Source organism: Fulmarus glacialis, unplaced genomic scaffold, assembly GCF_000690835.1.
Source record: "Fulmarus glacialis isolate BGI_N327 unplaced genomic scaffold, ASM69083v1 scaffold1729, whole genome shotgun sequence".
Lineage (NCBI taxonomy): Eukaryota > Metazoa > Chordata > Aves > Procellariiformes > Procellariidae > Fulmarus > Fulmarus glacialis.
In genome coordinates this window covers 115,066-127,730 of record NW_009233673.1, presented here as the reverse complement: position 1 = coordinate 127,730, position 12,665 = coordinate 115,066, and the positions used below count along the sequence as shown (strand labels likewise).

Below are 12,665 nucleotides of genomic sequence, written 5' to 3'. Positions count from 1 at the left end.
TAATGTGCCAGCAACGGTGGCTGTCAATTACGCAGTTCTGTAAGTGGCAGATTCCTATCAGCTAGAACCTGGTCTGATAAAAGCAAACTATTTAGGTCAAGAGATAGCTGTCACATAGTGAGAATCAGTCACTCCAGAACCAAGCTGTCTTTCAACCAAGCGATTTTCCTTGGCCTACCTGATCAGTTGAGATGTGGTAAGATGACTGTATTGAGCAGTGACGTATTGCGTGGCACGGGGCATGCTCCGCTCAGGGCGCGCAGCAGAGCGTCACGGCGTGGGTGGTAAGTGAGCACTCGGTTGGCTTTGCACCTTCACAGAGAGAGACCCTTCGTGCACGGGGATGGTTTAACACAAGCAGCTGCCCTTCAGCCACAGAATGAACTTCAGCAGGGCTCTGAGCACACCTAAATGATGCGCTAACTGGTTGCAGTTCAGAACCGGGTCTGGTACTTGTTATCAGGAGCAAGTAGACATAGTTGGCTAGGGAAGGAATATGATTTTTCAAGAGTAGATCTTGTGCTATAGAAGGCTGCATTTGAACAGTGTTACCCAGCACAATGTCTAATCTGTTTTGGAATGCATACTATATAAATGTACACCTTTTCTGTGCCTGCTTCTGGCTTGCATTTAAAATAAGATACCATCCCAAGCCAAATGTTATAATTAATTTTCCCCGGTTTGTTTTGTGCGAGGCATTTAGCGTTGGTTTCCTATTGCTTTTCTTCTGCAACAATTTTGTTTTGGAGGAGTGTATATGACAAACTGTTATGTAAATTTGTCTTGTATCACAACCACATCCTCCAACGCATCACAATGTTATCTGTGTTCCTTCAAGGTCAGCAGCCCAAGCTGTCCAGCACTAACTGTATTAAACTAATCAGACATCACTCATAGACATACACTTCATTAGTTTAACTTACAGTTACATTGACCTAAGATAACTTCACTCCAGTTTGTCAAGTAACCCACATCTTGGGGGAAGGGGGAGGGAATGATGACAAAAAAAAACCCCAAAACCCCACAAAAAAACCAACAACCCCCCAAAAAAACCTCAACCCACCAGCTTGAAAACTCACTTGAAGTTAATAAACTTGCAATCTGTCATAGACTTATGTGCAAATATAACCTTTACTGACAGCAAATAAATCTGATCTAACCAATAGAGCATCTTAAAGAGAGGAAAGCTTTTTCTTTGCTGTTGCTGTTAGGGTACGATCAGACAGCATCAAATAGTCAAAGTTCACAAAGATGCGATGTTTAAAAAAGAGTATGTATCCTCGCAGGCAGGATAAAATTTTAGGAACAAGGGCTGATATGACTGGTGAGAGGAAAACTAATTAGAGGTACCTTCTACTTTACTTGCACGTTTTTAATGTTTGTTTTGTAATTGAGTGTTTCAAGTATTTTCTTAAATTGAAAGTGTAAGTGCATCAGACTACAACCTAATGAGGCTGACTACTCTCTCCTATTAGAAAAAACATTGATTAAAATTAACATTGATTCTTTTATTTCTAGCTTGCTAGTAACCATTTAAGATCTGCTTCCCAGGTAGTAGTTTCTCATTGGTAACTGGCAAGAGTGTGTATTTTGAATTATACACTTAAATATTTCAACCTTCTTGTGAGGTCGTGGGAAATACCAAATTTGCATTATTTATAATACTGACATTATTTGTAGAATAAAAATTTTCTTGTACAAGTGATTTTCACAAATGTGACACTTCATAAATATCTTGTTTCTATTTGTGCGTGTAATACAGAAAGGTCACAAATATTTTGAGTGCAAACACTTCTGGTAACGGAGCTGCATTACTAAATTTTTATTTTCAAACTGTACTTTATTTCAGGATGCTGGTATGTATGAGAAATAATACTGATGCTAATAAGCCTGATCTTGCTATACATCTATACAGCAGTAGTATACGTATGTTTTAAAAGATCTATGCTTTTGTACATATAAGCTGATTATGGGAGTAGTATACGTATGTTTTAAAAGATCTATACTTTTATACATATAAGCTGATTATGGCAAGGAAACAGGTTTGTTAGTTTTCAAGTGATGTTCAATGAGTTAAGGAACAGTCTTATAAAGTGCTTTTGAAGCAGACTGTACAGTGCAGAATCATAGATGTTAAATTCAGATACTCTGCAGTGACCAGAGAGTTTGTGATGAACTTACGAATACTTTTCATGGAGAACAAACATGTACTCCCTTGAGCAAGACTTACAGCTGAATTGATAACGAGCAGTGCATCTAATGTTACTTTTGTGAACCACGTAGCCAATGTCTTGGTGTGCAATAAAATGATGTTCCCATGCAAAAATGAGATTTACCCAGAATTGCGACAGGGAGAAGATGTCCTCACCCTTCAAGGGGAACACATGTAGCTGTTATGGACACTTAGTATTTTATCTGCAAAACTGCGTAGATTTATATACTTTCCCCGATGCAAAGGCTGTTCTGTGTTTCTCTAGAAAAATGTTGCTTTTCTGTTTTCATGGCTTCATTGTGCAGTGTGTCGTTAAACCAGCTCACGTCTTCATTCATCTCCCTAAAGGAGGACAGAAGCCCTGATGAATGGGGAAGGTCAGGCGCGCAGCGAGTCCCTCCAACTTGGAAGGCCATAAGGAAAGTTTTTAAAGGTGACTTGGCTAGTAAACTTGAAATGGTCTAATATATTGATGTACAGCAGCCACAGAACTGAGCATTTTTAAGAGCTTTCTTAATTGCTATACAGAGACTCACATGATTTTTCGTTAATTGGAAAGAAAGTGTCTGTTTGGATGTTGCATCAGTACAAGGAGTTTCATCCTTGTGGTGGCAATTTCCAAATCACAGCATTTGAAATGTACTCAAAAAGGGCAGAATTACTGTCTGCTTTCTCTAGACAAGTTTTTCAACAATTACAGAGTTTTGTTAGCAGTTGATGGAATATTATCATCTTCATTCCGTAAATTAGGAAGGTCCGGCAGAGAGACGTGACCTCCTCGGGCTGCTGGCAGTCTGCAGAGCTGCTGTGTTGTCTGCTTTGTCTCCCAACTTGCTTCAGACAGCTTAAACTCTTTGATAAATGTAGATGTCTGATCTCGTCTAAAGTTGCTTTCCATAGCACGTAGTGATTATTCAGTAATTCTAGAAAGCACGTAACAAAAAAGATTTTTTTTTTTAGCCTGTTTTTTCTTCTTAAGGAAAGTTCTCAAATTTGAAAATACTGTTGCAGAATTTAACGAAAAAAAATTTGCTTTTCTTTTTTCTGTAATTCTATTCTTTATTACCATGAACAATCTTTTAAAAAATAAAACGGTTGATATGACACACTAGACGAAAGCATTTTACATTTTAGGGACTATCCTCTACAGAATGTAATTCAAAACCAAAAAAGTTAGTAGTATAAGGCTTAGATCTCCAAAACGGAGAGACTAGATGCACTGTAGCTTCCAGTTTGTTTTAATGGCACTGCTAGATTATTTTAAATATATATATATAAAAATATTATGTGTTACATTCAGTATTGCCCCCCAGGTAGCTGTTCATATGAATAAAGATTTTACTTGTAACAGACTCTAGCCCTGAAATACCCCTAGGGTAAATGTTAGCATATATATACCCCTTGATATTTGACAACTATATTTTAAAGACAAACTCTATGCTTTTTACATTTTACAAAAGAGAAAACAAATCATTGTTTTCAATTAATAGATCTCTGAAAAATAAAAAAACCTGGGGGGGTGTGGTGTTCAGCGATGTATAGTATATTCCAACAGTATATAATGTAGATGTGGGGTTTTTTTATTAAATAACCTGTTAAGACTACTAGATTTAGGATTGTTTCAGATCTGATGCTTTCATTCTGTTCTATAAGGAGAAAATGCCTTGTTATAGGGTGAATTCTTTACTAACTGATGAACTGGTGTCGCCTAAATGTCCTTTTAAAAAGAGTGATCCTGTAAATTTTTATTCCAGTAAGTAGTTCAGTCCCACTGAAAACATAACACAGCTTGCATGTGCGAGCATTTGTAAGCTAGAGTACTTAACTGTTTTCTAGATATTTTCTTTTCAAAAAAATACCTGCAAGTAAATATCCTGGGGAAGATGTTTGAAGATGTGAATTGAAGCAAGGCAGGGGAAATTTCAGCCATTTCATTAAAGCTGAATACATAGATGCCCATTTGTGCTGGGAACGTTTCTCTCTTTTTACATCTGTCAAATACTGGAAGTGCATCTTTATATAATCTTCGTAGGAAGTGGAATAATTTTCCCCGCATTAGAGGCCTTCCCAGCATTTGGCCCCTAAGAACACCCAGGTAAGAAATAAATGAGTTGTATTTGTGAGTAGTAGTTAAATAGTTAAATAAAAGTTTAGTTAAATAAAAGATAACCATGTACCTGCAAATTAAAAAAAAAAAATTACCTGATGCAATTTTTTTTGGCATATTTTATGGTGTTTGCTTCTGTATATAGGTGAATAAAACTTGAATCTCATTTATGGTATCAACTACTAAGAGTGTGTATTTTGGTCTTATTGCTCAACTTCGTTACATTTGAAGATGGGAGGTGGATCACCTTCTTGGAATTACCGAATAATTTTCTGCCCAGAGCTGCTCTTAGTTTCACACCATTTCTTTGTTGCTCAGTGTAAAGTTAAGAAGCGTTTGTGTGTTTTAACTGCAGTTTTATGTCAGATGCAGTGGAACGTGCTCCTGGAGAAGAGACTTCTCTTTGTACTTTGATTAGTTGATACAAAGGCATGAAGAAACACAGTGACTAAATGCAGTAGCAAGTATCCCCTAAAGACAGGGTTCAGGTCTCATCTCTGATTAAAAATACCATGTGGGTGTGACTCATTTCTATAGCCTCACTGATGGATACAAATAATGACATTCTTACCTTACTGTAGAGATGTCCAAACCAGGAATAACAGAAATCCTTCATTTAAAGGGGCAAAGCACACCGAAAGGAGGGTACAGGAGACATTGCTTAGTCCCATGTTCCTCTTTCATGCTCCCAAGCTGAGTAAAGGGTCATTACTTCTTTAATTTCATTAGTTGCTAAACCTGTTTGCATTTTTTTTTTAAACAAATCAGTTGAGATCACCAAGGTTAGTTCACATGGGCTTGAGCAAACGCATACACGTTTGTCCTGCCCATGCTTTGAACTAGCTGGTTGGGAGCTAGCTTCACACCGGGGGCCAGATGGCCGCCCCAGCGCCGTGTTGAGCCTAAACCAACAAACCCTACCAAGATACGAGACACGGGCACCATGTACGGAGCTAAAACAACTTTGTGACTTCTGACCAGAGCTGGCCGGTGTCCAGCCAGCTTAAAGTGTAAGCAAAGAGAATATACGTCCATATGGAACGGCATGAAGCTCCACCACTTATCACAGATGATGCCCTCCACTTCTGTATCCCAGCATAATAGAGGGTGTCCCAGCCTCAATAACGGGTGTGAAATTCTCTCTGGTGAGGGAGAACTTGGAGGCCATCTGATGCTGAAAGTACGTAACGTGGGAACGTCTGGGTAAAACTGGGGTTTGTGTGATTTAGGTTAATATCGCCCCAAATCTGTTCTGAAGACTTCTTCTGAAAATGTTATCGTTCAAAGTAAACTTCTAAAGAAGAGCATATAATCAAATGTATTTGAGAATGATTTTTATCAGAACAGTAATATAAAGCAATGCTTTAAAGTTAAAAGAAAAATGTTTAAATTCTATAATTGATTTTTTTTTAATTGGGAAGATACTGTAAATAAAGGTAAAAAATTATCTGGTAAAAAAATCAGTCCAGTAAAAAATTGAGTAAGGTTTAAGGGCAAAATAATTTCCTATTGAGGATAACAGCACTGCTGTGGTTTCTCTGCTCACAATTAGACTGCTAAAATTTACTTTTCAGTATGACGGAGAGAGGCTGCCTGAAAGTTTTCATGGAGCCGGCGAAGGAGGTGGGATCTCCTTTGTTGGTCATATTAATTACTTTGCTGCCGTGGTGCAGAGGGGCCAGAAACAATGTTCTGGCGCTCAAAGTCCTTGTACAGTACGGCGATTTAAGAGCAAATGTTTTTATTCTTAGGTCTGGCTGTGTAAAAATTTGAGGGGGGAGGAATCCAATAACAACAAAAAAACCCCTCTTTTAAGAAACAGGACAAATAATTTCCTAAATAAACTACCTGAAATTTATTCAGGCAGACAGCAGTGTGATCTTAAACATTCACTTTGCATTAATCAACTTTGCCTCAGATAAAATGCTGGCAGATGGTAGCTATTCATTTTAAAAGTGACAGGTTTTCTTTACGTTTTTGTGTGGAAACCCCCACATGCACGCTTCCCTCCAAAAACTTTAGTTGTTTAATTTGTCCAACATGCTTTTTTTTTTTAATACAGTCCCATTATTAGGCAATTTCACAATTTGGATAGCTAAAAGAGGTTTTAGATGAATTTAAATGCAGGCTCCTTCCTTTGAAGTCAGTGGAAGTAGATATACATGATCTCAAATTTAGCAACAATAAGATGGGAATGATGAACGCAATGCAAGGGGAGGTGCAGGACCGGGAAGGATGCTGCTTGGGACTGTCGGGTGATCTATAGGAAGTGCTGATGTGAAATGGCCGTTGTCCATTTGATGTGTAAAAGATTTGCTGAAATTCTAGAAAACTATTCTGATGAGACAAGGAAAGAACAGTCTGTTTTTTCAGATCCTAGCATGTGTTTTTCTTTATGTTCTCGAGTGCCCGGTGAAATCTTTATTTTCCTTTCTAAAATGAATTTTATGAATCACCTGGAGAATTGATATTTACATTGCTGGCAGTAAAATGTAATGAAATTGTGCATTATGATGCAGTATTTCTACACTTAGGATTTTAATGAGTATTTTATCTGTCCTTTTAAATGGTTGCTGTGTATATATTTTATTTCTAGATTAGTTATGGATTATACTTCTATTTTCAAATAACAAACATATGCAGTACTATATTGTAAAGGATATGATACTTTCTATAATTCATTGTCATTCTAGTCCATAACACTAATTTGATGTTCCAAAGGGAAAGAAACAAAGCTTTTGGTTTGCATCTAATAAAGAGTAAAAACTTGATTTTTTTTTCTTTTTTTTCCTGTGCTGCATTTTTTGTAATCTCAATTTTTTTTTTGCACCTAAGAAGTAAATAATACAAATTTTGTTAGATACTTGGTTTGCACATGATTTGGATTTATAGCTTTATATTCCAGTGTCATAAATAACTTGCTTTCTTAATGAGTACTCACAGCTTGGCTGGATTTTGTGAACTGGTGTATAATGAAAAGAAACTTTGTCATGCAAACTGTTTTTAGCAAAACAGTTTTGGGAGAAGACCTGTATTAACATTAATATGTTCTTTTTTTTGGTTTGTTTGTTGTTGGTTTTTTGTTGTGGGTTTTTTTTTTTGCAAGCATTAGCCTGACCCAAATACATTGAAGTTTGAATGTCTTGGTTCAGGTGGCTGGGGACATCTCAGTTGCCAGTCTACAACAGACCAAGAATTCAGTTACCTAGTTACCTTTAGTTACCTAGTTCAGCCTGAGCGCCCGTACCCAAGTGCTCAGTACCCTGCTCAGCTGGTTCCACTTCCACTCACACCGTAACCGCTCACCTTGTCTCCGTTGACTACAACTGCCATGACCACTGGCTAGGGGCTTTCTCTGATGTGCTTGGGTGGTACGTACTGGAAGTTCAAGTGATATTTCTACAGATGCTTTTTCACACCGGCTGTGGGCTCTGAGCATCTCCTGTGGGTGTCCGTGAGTTTCAGTGTGGATTTTGAAGGCACTGACTAGGTCCGTGGTCACTCCAGAAAATGTGCCCAAAGGCGTTTTCTGGTTTTATCTCCTTGATTCCTCTGAGATTACAATTTATACAGAACTGTGACATGCACGTGACCGCATAGCCAGGTGATACCTGTTAACAGGTAGTGTGACCTGATAGGGCTGTGGAGAGGCGGTAGAATGAAATGGTGCTCCGGGTCCAACGTCCACACAGCAGATTATTTCAAAGGTTTTTACTTCACACTAGGTGTAGCATGGTTCTTAAGGACTGAATGTCCCTAAGACAGGGCTGGAGTCCATTAAATGCTCTCCAGGAGCATCGCCTCCTGGCTTAGTTTCATCTGAAGGGATATATCTCGTAATCTTGGAGACCAGTCTGGTGTGAGCTGAGGCACACTGGGCAAGGATGGTTGTGAGAGTCCACTTCATAAATGCTCTTCTGAATCAAACTGAAATGCTAACCTAAATTGACCCATAATATACTTGATTTTGTGGTTTATGATGTCTTTTCTTCCCTAAACATACAACATATACCTGGGCTGTAATTTGATTACAGTCTATATGCCAAATTACGGTGCAATGGAATGCGTTTAATTTAAGATGGACTTCTGACTCCCCCAAACCGCAGTTTGATCAATTTATTTTCCTCCTCTTCCCTCTTATACTACTCAGTCCAAGTATCTTAGGAATGATACCTGTTATTGATATGCTTTGAATCATTATGATGATTAATTTATCCTCACTTCAAAAAAAAAATTGGGAATCTATGTAAATTATGTCTATTGGTTTTGAATATCTTTGACAAATACAAAGCAACTGAAAGGCTTTTTTTTGTTCATCATTCTGTAAAGATTTTTGCAATCTTCTTATTCCCTTGGACAGTATTTTCCATTTCTTGCCTTTGTCCTTTGTTCCCTGTCTTTTCCTCCCTTCCTCCTGCACATATACTCTGATGGTCCAGTGGACACAGTCATTTTAAAGAATGCTTTCCATTTCAGAGCACTTTTTTTTTATTGTTTATGTTTATAACCTTGCCTACTTGTTCATCATTTTTTGTTTTAGCTCTCTTAATTTCCATTTTACTTGTTGCACGCTGGAGCTTATATTTCTGTCTAATAGCAACTTGAGGAAAGAAAGAAGGAAACAGCAGTGGACACAACATCAAAAGCAAATACGTGATTTTTTTTTTGCGGAAGAATTACTGGAAGAATTTATACCTGTTAACAGTATTGTTTCTAATAATTACTGTAAGGAAAGATGTATCTAGAACAGGCCTAATGTTTCTCTCACACCAATTTTACCTGATGTAACTACTTAAATTGTTTAATATGATAATTTATCAAATGGTTTTAAAAAAGGTGTAAATTATTATAAGTAAAACAATAGAAAATTTATTTCAACTTTAATTTTTGTTGCAGTTAAGTGGTATTCCTAATACGAGTTTTATTAACTTGTGTTTTCTTTAAGAGTGATAATTTTTTTTAACATAACATATTCTGCATATAATGAAGATTTGTGTCTATTTGGAACATGGAAAAATCTTCATGGAATTAAGTGTTATGTAATAACATGAAGAAATTTTTGAATGCATATAGTACTATGTATATTATATATGGAAAAATTAAAAAAATTGAAGTAATTTGAGAACATCTGCAATTTTTTATTTATGTAAGAGAATATCCTATTTTTAATTAAAAATGGAATTTAAGAATGATAAATGGGACCATTATCTAGTAGCAGTTAGTTCGCAGGCATTTTTTTCCTGCTGTTCTGCAGATTGCTGCAGGTTTGACAGTGCCTTTGGCTTTTGTGAGCAAAATGCATTTCCTGCTCGTGACAGAATAGTTGTAACTCACTAAACATGGAACAGTTACCATGCATTGCGGCATCTCTGTGTTTAAACCCTGAGGAATAGAATTATTTTAAACTGTGCATCTGCAGAAATTTCCTGGTAATCAATTTTATTAAAACCGTAACAGCTAAAAATTTTATATGCTAAATGAATTTGGAGAAATAGTGCTAAGGATACTAAACTTATGCAAGAAGAAGAGATGAATTTTGGGGACAATTGTAACAAAGGCGTTATCTTTTATTTTTTTTTTTAGTGAAATAATTCCTAAATTAATTTAGAAGGAGAATTTCTCTTGCTATAGGTATACTGTAATAAATTGTAGATGAGCCAAAATAAGATGTTTCTGAAGGAAGTATGTTACATCGAACTGTTTACAGTGCCGGACAGAGCTTCTGTCTGCCTTGTAGCCATTGACAAAAAAAGGAATGTATGCTTTAGACCTGTTTTCCTTCAAGGATGTCCAGTTCATCTCGACATAGGCTGAGGCTCATGTTGGAGGTTAATGTGTGTGGATGGAGAGGGGTGAAGGTTTTGATCAGATAGATTGCAGGGGTTCTCTAAAACCAGCCTATTTCATCATATTTGGCAAGCTTTTGAAGTTTTTTTGGTCTTCAGTAGTAGGCTGATCTTTTTCTTGTTTGTTCTTTTTTTGGCTTTAGGCCTTAAATTACTCATTGATGCTATCCTCATCCTAGACTAAAGTGGGTTCTGAATTATTGTTACATCCACAAGTCTTAGCTGTGTGGTAACAAAATGGGAGGAAAAAGAAGTTGGGTAGGTGCTTTGGGAGTAACTTGAGTTGACCCAGCATTGCCATCAGGTGTTACGCATCTCGTGGTATTTCTGATTCTCAGTTATCACAGGAGCAAATAGTAACTTCATACCTGCCCTTGTATTATACAAGTTATGCCTGCTGACCCTGCTGGTTTTGCCTTTTCGCTCCATTACTTTCACAAAACTTCAGTATCCTAACTGGGAGAGAAGTTCAGCTGTCTGTGGTCAATTGACTATTGCGTTTACTGATCATGTTAGGTGATGTCTTCAAGATATCAGTCAAGAGACCTAGATGGAAGAGGACTTGGTAACAGAATCCTTGTAGCTATCTACTCTAGATTGTTGTGTTACCATCTACTCAACGCTCTACAGGTGGAGTCTGATTTGCAGTAGTGCTTACTCTTGTGAGGTTTAATGCCGGCCTTGCAAAGGATCTTGTGGCCCCAACCTAGTTTGGAATCAGACTTTAGTGTTTTCTGTGGCTGTTGAAGCATTCAGGTGTGAAGTGCTTTAAACCCAGATCTCAGGTCTTGCCCAAGGAGGCAGAAGCTCTCTGGGCAGAGGTGGTAGAGATCAGTTTCAGAACAGGAAATCCAGAGTCTAATGTAATTATTCAAAATTGCATCATGAGTTAGAAATAATAAAACCTATCGTTTCTTCCCTATTTTTTTTTTTTTTACCTTGGAGCAGAGAACCTAGAGAGTGGTCTTGCATTGAATTAATACTTATTCTGGTGTAAATATATTAGAAAATACTTGTATATATTTTTGCATATCAATACAGAAAAAAAAAATCCTAGATTTTAATGTGCCATAGTGTGTTATGATGCGTAGAGTATACTTTCAGTATTAAAAAGTAGGCATCTATACTTTTAGAATACTGTTTTTCTAACATTGACAGTTGTATGGAAGGTCACTGACATTGTGGATTGCATGGGGTCTCTGGAGTTCAGGCGTTTGAAGAGAGAATGTTTAGGGTGTCTCTACCTTCTGCCATCAGCAGGCATTTTTCAAGGGACTGTTCTTAGATTATATTTTGCACATGACTTAAGTTTTCTTAGATACTGAATGGAAAAAAAGTGAAGGATGTAGTAGCGTCTTCCTGTGCCTTCAAGAGGTCCATTAGTGGGTGATGAGACCAATGTGTTCAGAGCATGGGTGGAGTCGGCATGTCTGAGCGAGTGGGGTGAATGAAATGGTGGCAGGGAGGGAGTTTGAGATACTTGTGTGCTTCCTGCGTTTTTAAGCAGTATAAAGGATATTTCAGCTGTTGAGATGAAGCTCAGCAGCTGCTCTGCAAACTCCTAACAAAACAGGGGCCTGAATTTTCTTTATCTCGAGCATCTGCCTCTGACCACAGATGTTGCTGGGGCTCTGCATTTCTCTTAACCGGTAGTCTTTGAATTACATGGTCGATATATGGTAATAATGAGAATGTTTTTTATTGGATAAGATAGGACTCGAAGATAATATCGTTACCTATTAATTGCTAGGTACATACTAAGACTCTGAATCACGAAGAGGAAGGTACAAAAACTCCGTGCACGAAGTAAATGCTTTGCAGTGGAGGAAAACAACTACGCAGCCACGCTCTGGGCTGTTACAGCATCACTGTGGTATTTGCCTTCCCATTATCTCTTCAGCTCACTTTTCCGCAGTGTATTTTGGTCCATACGTATGTGGTTTTTTGGGTTTTGTTTTGGCTGGGTTTTTTTTTGTCTCCCAGGACATGCTGTGGAATTTAAAACTCTACCTTCATTAACTTTTGTGTGTAATATCTTTAATTTTGTCTTCAAAATGCTGGTGTTACGGAGGGGTTTGTAGTGTGAGCGATGGTATATTTAAGATAGAATATTCCATGTTTTTGCAGATTGCCGGTATTAATGCACCAGAGCAGCCTTCTGACCACGAAGCCCAACCACGCTTGTTCTATTAGCTGTACTTGTTTAGTTTTTTCCTCAGATGGATAACCAATATGGAACATTCTGTCTACAGAAGTCTTATTAAAGAGGTTAGAGCATCCTGCTAATTAGGAAAAACTAATTAGGCAGATTGTTGCGCCTGTAACCAGAATTTTATATTTTAATGGATTTTGAAATGCGGTACACTCACTTTTCCTATTGTAAAAGACACTTTTCTTTTTAAATGTCTGGAAATAGTCGTCTTGAGGTGATTATGCACTCAGAGTAAGAAAGCAGTAATGTTTTAATTTTTGAATTTATTATATAAACTGTAGAAAAATA

The 12,665-nt window shown here is 37.4% G+C and overlaps 1 protein-coding gene across 2 annotated transcripts in view; it reads left to right on the top strand.

Moving 5' to 3' along the window:
• The window catches only part of GTDC1 (glycosyltransferase-like domain containing 1), a 125,425-nt gene that overhangs the window by 670 nt on the left and 112,090 nt on the right, over window positions 1-12,665 (top strand). The window lies entirely within an intron of this gene.